Source organism: Scylla paramamosain, chromosome 7, assembly GCF_035594125.1.
Source record: "Scylla paramamosain isolate STU-SP2022 chromosome 7, ASM3559412v1, whole genome shotgun sequence".
Taxonomy (NCBI): Eukaryota; Metazoa; Arthropoda; class Malacostraca; order Decapoda; family Portunidae; genus Scylla; species Scylla paramamosain.
In genome coordinates this window covers 14069142-14084256 of record NC_087157.1, presented here as the reverse complement: position 1 = coordinate 14084256, position 15115 = coordinate 14069142, and the positions used below count along the sequence as shown (strand labels likewise).

Below are 15115 nucleotides of genomic sequence, written 5' to 3'. Positions count from 1 at the left end.
GGTCTCGCTACACAAGACTTTCTTCTTTCTCTCATCCCTATTCTGTCCACCTCTTTAGTCCAAGAGTTAACCAGTATTCTAAATCATTCATCCCTATCTATCTCTGGTAAACTCTGGAACTCCCTGTCTGCTTCTGTATTTCCTCTTTCCTATGACAAACTATTTCGAGATGGAGGTTTCATGACACTTATCCTTCAAATTTCGATGATTTTCTTGACGTCTCTTTTGGGACTGGAGCCTAAGTGAGATTTCTTTTTTTTACGGTTTTGTTTCCCTTGGCCGGTGACTCTCTTACGTAAAAAAAAAAAGAAAAAGAAAAAGAAAAAGAAAGAAAGAAAGAAAACGCCTTCTGTCTCTTGAGGTGTGTGTGTGTGTGTGTGTGTGTGTGTGTGTGTGTGTGTGTGTGTGTGTGTGTATATATATATATATATATATATATATATATATATATATATATATATATATATATATATATATATATATATATATATATATATATATATATATATATATATATATATATATATATATATATATTTTTTTTTTTTTTATGGTAACTTTTGATAGAATCTGAGTTTTCTTTTTTTTTCTTCTTATAATTATTTTCCAGTATCGGTTGTAAAGAGCGGGGAAGTTATGTGTCAGCAAAGATCAGTCTAAGTTCCATGCTTTATTCAAATTGTACCACTGGTGAATTACACTCTCGTCTTCCCAAGTCCACTTCTACCTTTCCTTCTCTTCCTTTCCTTTCTCCCTTTGCTTCCCCCCTCCAACCACCTTTCCCAGATCTTCGCTCTCCATTTCCTCTCTCTTTCTCTTCCTTCCATTTCATCCCTTCGTTTCCTTTTATCCCTTCCATTTCCCTTTCTCCCTTCATTGACCCATTGCTATCCTCCTCTAATACTCTATCCACCCTTCCTTTCATCTCTCTTCTCTTGACCTTTTTCCTCCATTTCCTCCCTCTCAAGTGATGATCTACGTGTAAAACATTCACAATGGAACACAAGTAAAGAACAAACAGCAGCATACCTGTTGGCCTTTTACAACTGAAGCGACAAGGCCATTACCAGACCGTGACCCTGATCTTCCCCCTCCCCCTTCCCTCCTCCCTCCATTTCAGAATTACATACCCCCCTCTCCTTCTCTCCTTCTCTCCCCTTCCCTGCACCCCATCATTATTTTACTCCTTCACACCCTCCCTCTTTGTTCCCGCCACGCCCCACCTCGCCCCATCCCACCCTCGTCCGGCCGCTCACCCCAGGAACAGACAGACGGACAGACAGGCAGGTAGGCAAATAGACAGACAGGCAAAGAGATAGACAGACAGACAGATAAGCAGGCAGGCAGACAAATAGACAGACAGACAGGCAGATAAACAGACAAACAGAGAGACGGACAAACTGGTTATTGCCGCTTTTGCTTTTCAGTTTCCTACAGTTGTAAAAATATATGTTGCCTAAAGTATGGAAGCAAAGAAATATATATATATATATATATATATATATATATATATATATATATATATATATATATATATATATATATATATATATATATATATATATATATATTTATTTATTTATTTATTTATTTATTTTTACAGGAAGACGGACGGTCAGAGAGAGAGAGAGAGAGAGAGAGAGAGAGAGAGAGGAGTAGAAGAAAGAACAGGAGGAGAAGGAATAGAAGGAGCAGGAGAAGGAGAGGTAACACAAAAAGAATACCCAAGAGATGAACAAACACTGTACATAATCCCAAGCCAATCCCTGCAGGTGTCATGAAGTGGAGCAGGTGTGAGAACAGACAACGCTCAGAATGTGTCTCGCTCCTCGCTGGCCTCATCAATGACAGCATTTTGAAACATTTCTGCGCCGTACTTCCACTACTTTCAAGAGGTTCTAGTTGAAGTGACACGGGTCTTTTAAGTAAGTACACTTTTACTGTTCTGGTGAGAGACTGACAAAAATTTAAAAATATTAACAGGAGAAACACTCTTGAGAACCCTGCTAATCATCTCTGTGGCCTCTGAAAATAGTCGTGGTGAGAGGGCAAAGTGTTCCAGAAAACAAGCCTCTGAAGCACTTCTGCGACGCACCTTCACTACTTTCAAAAGACTCTAGTTGGAGTGACACGAGTTTTTAAGGGTGTTTTTACGTTTCTAGCGACATGTTAACACAATTTTAACACCAAAAGGAGAGACGGTCTTGAGAACTCGGTTAATCGTCTTTGTGGCCTTCGAAAATAGTCGTATTGAGGGAGCAGTGTTTCAGAATACGGGCCAAGTGTCACTCCATTCGAGGCTTGCCGCCGGAGCCTGACACTCCCTTATCACCCAAGCTCTTCCTACACGTGAGCACCGTAACGTTGTAACCATCGTTCACGTCCCTCACTTGTGACGGCTGACGGCTGCCTCACGCACTCTTGTGTTCTTCTCTTCCTCTTCTTTCTCGTCCTCCTCTTCATTTTTTAGTTAATTCTCTTGTACTTTTCTCGTCTTCTTCTTCGTTGTCCTCCTCTTCATTCTATAGTTAGTTTAGTTTTTAGTTAGTTTTAGTTTTTTTTTTTTTTTCTCTCTCTCTCTCGTTTCTTCCTGGTCCTCCTCCTTTTCATCTTTTAGTTATAATTATTTCCCAAACAGCCAAGCTAAGACGTAAGAATTTGTTGTTGCTTCAGAATCATGAGTAATCCTATATCCTCCTGCTTCTCTTCCTCCTCCTCCTCCTCCTCCTCCTCCTCTCCTCCTCCTCCTCCTCCTCCTCCTCCTCCTTCATTCCCCTCCCACGCGAGGGATAACCATTACTGTGCTTAGCCGCGCCCTCCTCGCCCACGCTCCGCTAGTGACTTCACTCACGCTCCCCTGCTGCGCTGCACTTCTTTGTGCAGACCGCGGTGCGTCTTGCAAATCGTGGCCCTGCGTTCTCAGTTGTGAATCGCTTGCTTTCTGATTTTGGTAATGATTGTAGTTCTCTTTTGTCCTTTGATAATGTTTGCAGTTCTCTTCTGTCTTTTATTTTGTGCCAGGAGTAAGAATAATAAAAAACATTTGGAATGAAGTCATGGTAAATCTTTGTCATTTATGCGAAAAGAGGAAAGGCAGAAGTTGTACATTATCATTCTCCAACTTTGGATAATCCTTTTCTCCCTTTTTCTTTGGAGACTGGTTTTATACATGTTTGTTGCTCTTGGTTAGTACCCTTCCTACAAAAAAAATATAAATTCATAATTTCTTGATTGCTTGATTACCTGATTGTTTAACTGACTTGGTTATAGTTATTATTGCAAGCCAAATATCATTGATGTGTATTTGTTTGTGTATCATTGATGTGTATTTGTTTGAAGAAAACTCTTTCTCTTTCTTGATGATGCGTTTCAACTTGGAATTAAAAGGCTGTCAACACTCTATTCATTGCGTTGTTTTTGTTAGGGATCGCCACAACGGATCACTTGTCTTTATCTTACTTTGGACCATATTCTGAAAAACTTCTGCGCCGCACCGCCTCTGGTTTCAGAAAGGTTCTGGTTGAAGCTACACGGGTTTTAAGGTTATTTTTACGGTTCTAATGGCAGATTAACAAGATTTCTACAATATTAAAAAGGGAAACAGTCCTAAGAACCCGGCTATTCATCTCTGTAGCCTTTGGAAATAGTCGTGCTGAGAGAGCAAAGCATTTCTGAACACGGGCCCCTGCCATCTACATCTTCAGTCACACCAATCAGCCGCACGTCTTCCTTCAGTGGATCCATGAACCTTCTCTTTGGTGCCTTACTCACCCTTCTTCATCTTCTGTCACACCAGTCACCCGCATATCTTCCTTCAGCGTATCATTCTCTTCTCTGCCTTCTTCATCTGTCACACCGATCACCCTGATAGTTCAAGTCTACATTCTTGTACATTATCGCCAACACTCGTATTCGTTCCCTATCCCACTCTAGTGTTGCCATTCAAGGTAAAAAGGAAGTGAGGCAGGACAAAGCAATACAAAGCAACATATGCAGGCTTTATTGCAGCAAAAAGGAGATAAAAGGGGACAGTCTCAGCAATTTCTGTTGGAGATACGAAGACTGAGAGTAGACTAGAAAAGACAGAGAAAAAAAAATAAAGCTAACTTTTGGTATTTATTAATTTGTCTGTTTGTTTGTTTGTTTGTTTGTGTGTGTGTGTGTGTGTGTGTGTGTGTGTGTGTGTGTGTGTGTGTGTGTGTGTGTGTGTGTGTGTGTGTGTGTGTGTGTGTGTGTTCTTTGTCGGGGTCCTTTGCCGGGCGGCGGTCGATCACGAGGAAGGCCAGCGAGAAGGAAGTTTTATCCATACCCTCCACACGCCCATCTGGGGCTGCATCCACCATATCCCTGAAATGCATCGCGTGAAAGCCTTTTGATGGAATAATTGGATATCTGTGGTATTACAAAGCATTTCCTACGGCAGGAACAGTCATCGTCTTCAAGAAAAGCAACACGTGTCCTCTTTATAATAGGCACTCATGGAAAATTACAGAGAATGTTGTGTCACATATGCATTGAAATTTTCCTTTGTATGTTAGCAATCTATTTTGTGCCTTGTACATATTACATTTTGAACATCCTCTTTCTAGTCAGTACCCGTACTGAGACTTTCTCCCTACTCTGATGGTTTTCAAACACCTTTTCAAGAAAGGCTGTTTGAAAGCATAAAAGCAAGCAATTTTTATTACAATCGTGTTATGAAACCTATGCATTAAGGAACAAAAGAATGATGAAGACGTTAAGGAACCTAAACTTTCCCCTTCATTACAGTGCCTCTGTTCTCAGTCACTCGCCACGCTGCTGCATCAGGATGTTACTTACGGGACTGCGCTTCACGCGAGCGGCAGGTTCCATCGCTGAAATGAGATATAAACACGAAATGAGACAATGTTTCAAACATTGCTTGTATTGTATCCAATGCTATACAGATTGGTGCAGCACTGACCTGGTATAGCCGCGGCGGGTCCCACCACCAACACAAACAACACAGCCGCCAGCAGCGCCTGCCACAGCCACGCCACACTCCTCATGCTGAAGGAGGAGGGAGCAGCAGGAGGATCAGGAACCTTCTGTGTCTGTTACCGACGCAAGAATGGCTCCTGGGGTTGCCTGTCACTTCATAAATACTGCAGTTACGCTTCCTTGATACATAATAATAAGTGAGTCAATAATTGGTCTAAAAGTTAAACATCACACATCTTACGTTCACACTGATCACATTGATTGTCAGCTCTAACATTAATTCATTAAACTTCTTCAATATCAACAGAAAACTTGTATCTACAGTATAACGTCTTCACTATGAAATAATCGAGCACTGCGTCATCTCTTGAAATTCCCAAGACGTAACTACGTAACGCTCCTATCGGGAACAAAATGTGGACATTCCACGTATATTGAAAACATCCTATGGCTGTTATTGTCAGTGGTGTCTCCGATAGCTATTACTTCCTGACTGCTGACCCAGGACTCAATACGTAAATCAAGCATTTTTAAAAGTACACCAAACTAGGTATTTAAAAAGAAAAAAATCTATTTGAATTCTCGGCATTCAGAATTCAGTCTTTACCTTTTTTTTTTTTCTTTTTTTCAGAAAGAACCATGTGTCCTAACCACGCCCGCTCCAGCTGTTTCTTTCACGGCTGCCTCTTCCCGCACTACGCACACCCTCGTCCACACCCTTCCTTGCTTCACCATGCCGCAACGAATTTCTGTTGGTGGAGGATTGTTGTTGTTGTTGCTACTGAACTTAATTTTCCTCTTTATATATATATATATATATATATATATATATATATATATATATATATATATATATATATATATATATATATATATATATATATATATATATATATATATATATATATATATATATATATATATATATATATATATATATGGCCTAAACCCTTGGAAGGCTTATGGACCTGAAGGGGTTCCTCCTATTGTTCACCGAAACTGCGCCTCTGTGCTTGCACCTTGCCTGGTCAAACTCTTCCAACTTTGTCAACATCTACTTTTCCTTTTTGCTGGAAGTTTGCCTACATTCAGCCTGTTCCTAAAAAGAGTGACCGTTTTAATCCCTCAAACTACCGTCCTATTGCTTTAATTTCCAGACTATCTAAAGTTTTTTAATCTATCCTCAACAGGAAAAATGTTAAACATTTATCACTTCACAACCTTCTATCTGATCGTCAGTATGGGTTCCGTCAAGGCCGCTCTAGTGGTGATCTTCTGGCTTTCCTTAGTGAGTGTTGGTCATCCTCTTTTAGAGATTTTGATGAATATTTTGGTGTTGCCTTAGACGTATCAAAAACCTTTGATAAAGTCTGGCACAAAGCTTTTATTTACAAACTACCCTCCTACGGATTCTATCCTTTTCTTTTTATCTTCATCTCAAGTTTCCTTTCTTACCGTTCTGTTGTTGCTGTGGTAGACGGTCACTGTTCCTCTCCTAAATCTATTAACAGTGGTGTTCCTCAGGGTTCTCTCCTGTCACTCATTCTCTTCCTGTCATTTATCAGTGATCTAAACTAAACTTCTCTTCTTATTATTCATCAGTGATCTTCTAAATCAAACTTCTTGCCCTATCCACTCCTACGCTGATGATACCACCCTGCACTTTTCCACGTCTTTTCATAGACGTCCAAGCCTTCAGCAGGTAAACAGTTCACGCAGGAAAACCTGACTTCTGATCTCTCTAGAATATCTGATTGGGGAGAGCAAACTTGGTATTGTTTAGTGCCTCAGAAACTCAATTCATAAATCTATCAATCCGACACAACCTTCCAGACAACTATTCCCTCTTCTTCAGTGACACTCAACTGGCCCTCTCTTCTACACTAAACATCCTCGGTCTGTCCTTTTTTTTATAATCTTAACTGGAAACTTCACACCTCATCTCTAGCTAAAACAGCTTTTGTGAAGTTAGGCATTCTGAGATGTCTCCGCCAGTTTTTCTCACCCGCCCAGCTGCTAACTCTGTACAAGGGCCTTTTCCATCCATGCATGGAGTATGCTTCACATGTCTGGGGAGGTTCCATTCATACCGCTCTTCTGGACGGGATGAAATCAAAAGCTTTTCGTCTCATCAACTCCTCTCCTCTAACTGACTGTCTTCAGCCTCTTTCTCATCGCCGCAATGTTGCATCTCTTGCTATCTTCTACCGCTATTTACATGTTAACTGCTCTTCTGATCTTGCTAACTGCATTCCTCCCTTCCTCCCGCGGCATCGTTGCACAAAACTTCCTTCTTTCTCTCATTCCTATTCTGTTCACCTCTCTAATGCAAGAGTTAACCAGTTTTCTCAGTCATTCATCCCTTTCTCTGGTAAACTCTTAAACTCCCTGCTAGCTTCTGTATTTCCACCTTCCTATGACTTAAACTCCTTCAAGAGGGAGGTTTCAAGACACTTATCCTTCAATTTTTGACCTCCGCTTCAAACCCTATTCGGGGACCGGCATCTCAGTGAGCTCTTTTTTTTTTTTTTTTTTAATTAGATTTGCGTTGCCTTCCCTTGGCCGATGTCCCTCCTACATAAAAAAAAAAATAAAATAAAATAAAATATATATATATATATATATATATATATATATATATATATATATATATATATATATATATATATATATATATATATATATATATATATATATATATATATATATATATATATATATATACACACACACACACACACACACACACGCACACACACACACACACACACACACACACACACACACACACACACACACACACACACACACACACACACACATCACACGCATTTGGATACGCGACAACGAAATGATTCGTTCCAATGTAGTGCTCGTTATGGCAAATGTGCGTTATGAAGAACCTATGGGAAAAAACGGGTAATAGGTTCTTCAATCTGCGGAGCAACTTAAAGGACCTTCCCCCAGCGGCTGGAGGGTTCTCATTTTTAGACGTGTCGCACACTAGCTATAAATGACTATGAGCTTTTTCTGTATTCAGATCACACTATCGTGTTCACGAGAGTTTTTCCTACTTAATGTAATTATATATTTCACCATTTAATGATAAACTGTTGAAAATTGCGAGCATAAGTAAAACATCTTATAAACATTTTCTTTAACATTTTCACAGTTCAAGTCGACATAATACCATTTTTTTTTTTTTTTTCGTAGTTTTTACAGTACATCTTGATTCTACAGTCACTGCTAAGTCTGATGGTGCCAGCCAAAACTGGCTATCCCGTATATGAAGTGTTATGTCATACACAGCTGGGCGCAATAACGAAAATCATTATCACGATAACCGATAAATCGATAACAATAACCTTATTGGCGATAACCTGTAATCGATAAATTTCAATAAATTTATCTCCCGATAACCGATAAGCGATGAATCGATAAATCAAAAATTCCGATACTTAGCGATAACGATATTGATATTTTAAATTTAAAAAATCGACAAATCAAAATCTTAATTTTTATCTTTATCGAGAAAACTCTAAAAAGCTTAGAAAAGACTTGAAATTCAATGTTTATCCTGTCTCTTCACCAATGAAAAATACTGTTTTAAATAAGATAACTACATTTGATTTTGGAAATTTAAAACTTTAACATGCTCATGTTACAAAAACTAAAATTATCGATTATTGATAGTTTGGAACCAAAAGTATTGGCGATACCGATGCGTCAGTAACGCGGGAAAAATAATTATCGGATATCCAATAACCCGATATCGTTATCGATAAACTATCACGATTACTTATCGCGATAACGTCTACCTATTATGGCATATAATTCGCGTATTTTTCGCACCTGAGCTCGAGCTGTAGTGATGAGGCGATAGTTGCGCGAATTGCGAGGTAGAAACCTTCGCTCACATGCGGATAAGTCGAAATATGCAAGTTACGGCAAAACGGTGGGCCTGACGAAGAAATGCCATAAAATATGAAAGATATACCGTCAAAAGTTACTAGGTGGGAAGTGTTTCCGAGACTGAAATCGCAATTTTTATATGCGATGAACACCAAAAGATGCTCCTGCTTAAATCATCGTTGTACCCTCCAGGGGCCAGGCGGAGCGGTGGGTTACGTTCTTTTCGTGTACTTATTGATGTCCAACGAATGGCGATGAAATGTAGCAATAATAATATTGTGTAGCTGGATGTAGCAGCCGAAACAAGTTGGGTTTGCGGAGCTGGGTATGGCAGCCAAAACGCAGGATATTTGGATTCCTTATGAGACGAGACAGAACGTCAACATAGTAAAAAGTGTTGGGTAAATATCCAGGTGCTCAGTTCCCTTACACGATAAAGTAATAAACTGGGCTGTATTCGAGAACAGACTCCCCCACCATCCAGCGTCGTAAGCTACTCGAATCTTTACATATCTTTGTACAATTTGTGCATGTTGTAAATAAAGAAGAGAGCTCCGAAGACTGTTACTCCCCCTCATCAACACAAGTCCAATTCGTCGTCTTACATCTTATACCTTGTTTCTTGCACTTTGTTGGGTCATGCTTTCTCCGCAAATTTTTTTTTTCTACATAAATAGCTTCCCTTCATGTGGCCGCGGCATTACAGTACGTCATTCATACTGCAGATGAAATACGGCCTGTACTTCAAAATGCTCTTGAGAATTATTTTTAAAGGCCACAGAAAATGTTATTGTAGTTCTAATACGTGTTTTCCCCCTCTGATGCTGCAGAATCTTTGTTTATCTATCAACAGAATCGTGAGAACACCCTTGCAAGCCCCAATAACTTCCACTATGTCGAGATAAGACACTGAAAGGCTTGAAAATCTGAGTCTTCCTTCATGTCACTGTTTTTGGACTGAACCAAACGTAGACTAAAGGAGCAAAACAACACAGAACAACATATGCATTCTTTATTACGGCAAAAAGAACATAGAAAGAAAAGGATAAATTTTGTAATTAATTCCTATTGAAAACAAGTCAACGGAATGAAAGTGGGTTAAAAAAAATAAATAAATAAAATAAAATAATTACATCTTATTCATAATGTGTGTGTGTGTGTGTGTGTGTGTGTGTGTGTGTGTGTGTGTGTTTGTGTGTATGTCTCCTTTCCGGTGGTCCTTCATCGGGCAGCGGTTAGTCACGAGGGAGGCTAGAAGTCTATCCAAGGTATGGTGGTGAATTTTGACAAGCCCAGATTGGTTTGCAGCCCCACGTGCCACCATGCCACTGTGGAAATATGACTCGTGTTAAGTTTCTTACGGAATACATGTAGTAAAGCCCAGAAACACTCTCACTAACTCCCTGCTTTATTATACTCCATCATTTGCAACTACGTACCCATGTAAATCATGAAAAATTAGGTGCTTATTTCATAAAGGCCCCTAGGATTTGATTACCCTTTTCTATTCTTTTTAGAAACTGTGATAGCTTCTTGAATGAAACTGCTTCTCAAACCACTTTTATAATTATACAACAACAACAACAACAACAACAATAACAACAACAACAACAGCAGCAGCAGCAGCAGCAGCAGCAGCTGCTACTATTACTAGGAACTGGCAGCCAATCACGTCCTGCCATACTACTAATGCTAATACTAATACCAATATTAAAACTAATACTAATACTACTAATACTATTGCTTCTACCACAAAGGTGTTGCCATATTAAGTATAGTATGTCATCACCATTGTCTTGGAAACATATAAGTATTGCACCTTGCGTCACATACGCCACTAACTTAACCTTTCTTTTCCCTGCACTGCTTTCAGTCACCGCCACGCTGCTGTATCAGTGTTACTTACGGGACTGCGCTTCACGCGACCAAAAGGATCCACCGCTGACATGAAAGACAAACACATGATCAGACAAAGTTTCAGACAATGCTTATATTGCGGTTTACTGTGTACACTACATAGTATTTGTACCCATTGTTGAAGAGAATGGTGAAACACTGACCTGGTATGGCCGCGGTAGGTCCCGCCACCAGCATAACCATCATCGCCGCCAGCAGCGCCTGCCACAGCCACGCCACGCTTCTCATGATTCACCTAAAGGAGGAGAGAGCAGGAGGAGGGGTAGGAACCTTCTGTGTCTGTTGCCGACGCAAGAATGGCTGCCGGGGCAGCCCATTGCCTGTTAAGTATTGTCGCTGTACTTGTTTGACAGATGACATTTAATGTTTATGTTCTGTCAAGACTTTACTGATATATATATATATATATATATATATATATATATATATATATATATATATATATATATATATATATATATATATATATATATATATTTTTTTTTTTTTTTTTTTTTTTTTTTTATATAATTCCAAGAATTCTTACATTCGCACTGATCATATTCGTTACATGCTGAAGTCTTCATCCTGTAATAGGATGAATTTGAAAAAAATCAAGCATTGCATCATTTCATGATCCCAAAGACAGTTTCGTCTCTATCGGTAACTAGATCTGGATATTCCACGTTCACAGGAACACCTTGCGGGTGTTCTTGACAGTGGCGTCAGCGATGGCTAATAAATCTTGCCTGTTGGGTCAACAGACAGTAGGTACGGCACATATTTTTCAAATACATTAAGTAAAGCTTATTTTAATTTTGTTGTCAGCGATTTTCTATTGGAATTCTCGCTATTCAGATGTTTTTTTTTTTTTCATAAGTTTATTATTTATTTATTTATTTTTTATTTATTTATTTATTTTACTTCAGCAGCCATATGTCCTAACCACATCCTCTCCAGGTGTCCCCTTTACGGCTGCCTCCTCCCGCCCTGAACGCCTCTTCCCGCCCTTGTCCATATCTTTGCTTCCCTCACCCTGCAGCTACGAATTTCAGCACTTCTCTAGCTCAAGATCTATGCTACTACTACCACTACTGCTACTACTACTACTACTACTACTACTACTACTACTAGGAGACTGGCAGCCAATCACGTCCAGCCATATTTACATTGCTGTGCTTCTTGTATAACACAAGCAACACAGACATGACAGCACCTGGGCGAGGAGCAAACACTCCATTTCCTCAACTGAAGTAAAGTATGTCATATTCCTATCTGTTGTCCTCCCTTATCGCGCCTCCCTTTACCTTCTCTCCTGTATCGTATTCCAGTTATCCGTAACCAGCAGTCTATTTGACTCATCCTTTTAAGTCCTCCTCGTTCTTGTCCTCGTCCTTGTCCTCTTCCTCGACTTCGTTTTTATCCTGGCCCAGTACCAAGAGTACTAGTAGTAGTAGTAGTAGTAATAGTAGTAGTAGTAGTAGTAGCAGCAGCAGCAGCAGCAGCAGCAGCAGCAGCAGCAGCAGCAGCAGCAGCAGCAGCAGCAGCAGCAGTAGTAGTAGTAGTAGTAGTAGTAGTAGTAGTAGTAGTAGTAGTAGTAGTAGTAGTAGTAGTATTGATGGTTGTTGTTGTTGTTGTTGTTGTTGTTGTTGTTGTTGTTGTTGTTGTTGTTGCTGTTGTTGTTGTTGTTGTTTTTATTGTTGTTGTTGTTTCAGAAAAATTTCTCCGCTGATGGATTCCCTTCATGTAGACACAACATTACAGTAAGTCATTCACAACACGACCTGCACTTTGAAACGCTTTAGGCGCTCTTGAGAACTTTCAAAGGCGGCAGAAATTATTACTGAAGTTCTAATGCTTATTTTTCCCTCTGATGGTGCAGAATGTTTCATCTATCAACAGAATCATGAGAACACTCTTACAAGCCCCGATAGTTTCCGTTATGTCGAGATGCGACACTGAAAGGCTTGAGAATGTGGCCCCAAGTTCTCCTTCATGACAATGGATTGAACTAAGAGTAGACTAAAGGAGTAAAACAACACAAAACAGCATGGGCATTCTTTATTGCGGCAAAAAAGAACTTAGAAAGAAAAGGATAGATTTTATAATTAATTTCTGTTGAAAAGAAGTCAAGGTAATGTAAGTGGGTTAGAAAAAGAAGACAAAAGAAATAATTACAGCATATGTATGATGTGTGTGTGTGTGTGTGTGTGTGTGTGTGTGTGTGGGTTTGGGAGTTTTTCGTCGGGCAGCGGGGTGGACTGATTGTTTTCGATTTTTTTAGTCTGAACGTTTTCGACAGACTAACATGTTTAAGAATGAATATTTTCGACAATGATTTGGCAACTTAGACTGATTATTTTCGATGGTTCTGCAATATATTTTTCTATCATGATTATTTTCGACACATTAAAAACATTGGTTGGAATGTTTTCGAAACTAAATAAACTTCACTATGAATGTTTCCGACAGTAAAAAAATATTGAACTGAATGTTTTCGACACTAAAAAATTGTAAATTCTGAATGTTTTCGACACTGGATAAAATGAACTGTCACATCACGTCACGTTTAGACTTAAACAAAAGACTATAAAAACTAACCTAACCTAACCTAACCTAACCTAACCTAACAAGATAATAATCAAAGAAGGTCTAAAATGGCTGAATGAAGTGTCGAAAATATTCCAAAAAATATTGATTTAGGTCAATGATGTGTCGAAAATAATCCAAACTGTAAATAGCTAGGTAATTGTTGTGTCGAAAATAATCCAAAACGGACACTAAATGTGTAAGAGTTGTGTCGAAAACAGTCCAAAAAAACATAAAATGGGTTGTCGAAAATAATACTTCTTGGCAAGAATCGAAAACATTCAGTTTAGATTACTTTTGTAGAAAATCGAAAACATTCAGACTAAAAAAATCGAAAATAATCAGCGACCTCGGGCAGCGGTTAGTCATGAGGGAAGTCAATCAGCGTAAAGTCTATCCAAACTTTGGTGAATCTTGACATTTCGAGCTTGGACTGCACTCCCATGATGCAGACTGTGGAAATGTAACTTGTCTTAGATCTGACGGAATAAGTGTTTCCTACGGCAAGGACTAGAAAATACCTTCAATACACTCCCTGCTTGTGTCCTCCCTTTATAATACTCTTTCATTTATAACTACGTACAGATAAATCGTGTGAAAAAATTAGCTATGTGATTCTAAAGACCCCCGGGATTTGATGAGCATTTGCCATCCTTTTTGAAACTTTGTGATGACTTCTTCTGTATTATTACTGCTACTACTACTACTACTACTACTACTGCTGCTGCTGCTACTACTACTACTACTACTACTACTACTACTACTACTACTACTACTACTACTACTACTACTACTACCACTACTACTACTACTACTACTACTACTACTACTACTACTACTACTACTACTACTACTACTACTACTACTACTACTACTGCTACTATTACTACTACTACTACTACTGCTGCTGCTGCTGCTGCTGCTGCTGCTGCTACTACTACTACTACTACTACTACTACTACTACTACTACTACTACTACTACTACTACTACTACCCACCCACACCTACTACTGCTGTTGCTGCTGTTGTTGCTGCTGCTGCTGCTCTAATTACTTTTACTGTTACTGCTCCTGCTACTGCTGTTGTCGTTGTTGTTGCTGCTGCTGCTGCTGCTGCTATTACTACTGCTACTGGTGGTACTGTTGTTGTTGCTATTATTATTATTATTATTATTATTATTATTATTATTGTTATTATTATTATTATTATTATTATTATTATTACTACTACTACTACTACTACTACTACTACTACTACTATTACTGCTGCTGCTGCTGCTGCTGCTGCTGTTGCTGCTACTATTACTACTACCACTGCTACTTCTACTACTACTACTACTACTACTACTACTACTACTACTACTACTACTACTACTACTAATACTAATACTAATACTACTCCCACAAAGATGTTGCTATATTCAGTAGTGTGTCTTATCACCCTTGTCTTGCAGACATATAAGTATTGCACCCCAAATCACATACGCCGCTAATTTAACCCTTCTTTTCCTTGCACGTTGTTGTATCAGTGTTACTTACAGGACTGCGTTTCACGCGACCGAAAGGTCCCACCTCTGAAATGGAAGTCAAACACATGATCAGACAAGGTTTCAGACACTGCTTATGTTACTGTTTACTCTGTACACATTATATTATTTGATCCAGTGCTGTACAGACTCGTGCAGCATTGACCCGGTATGGCCGCGGCGGGTCCCGCCAACAACACAAGCATCACCGCCGCCAGCAGTGCCTGCCA

At 39.3% G+C, this 15115-nt stretch overlaps 1 long non-coding RNA gene across 1 annotated transcript; it reads right to left on the bottom strand.

Moving 5' to 3' along the window:
- Positions 1–9872: 9872 nt before the first annotated feature.
- Positions 9873–11060, bottom strand: LOC135102113 (uncharacterized). The gene is made up of 3 exons (XR_010269528.1): positions 10935–11060; positions 10781–10815; positions 9873–10202 (listed from the first exon to the last, which is right to left on the bottom strand). It is a non-coding gene; the product is annotated as an uncharacterized LOC135102113 (long non-coding RNA).
- Positions 11061–15115: the final 4055 nt, after the last annotated feature.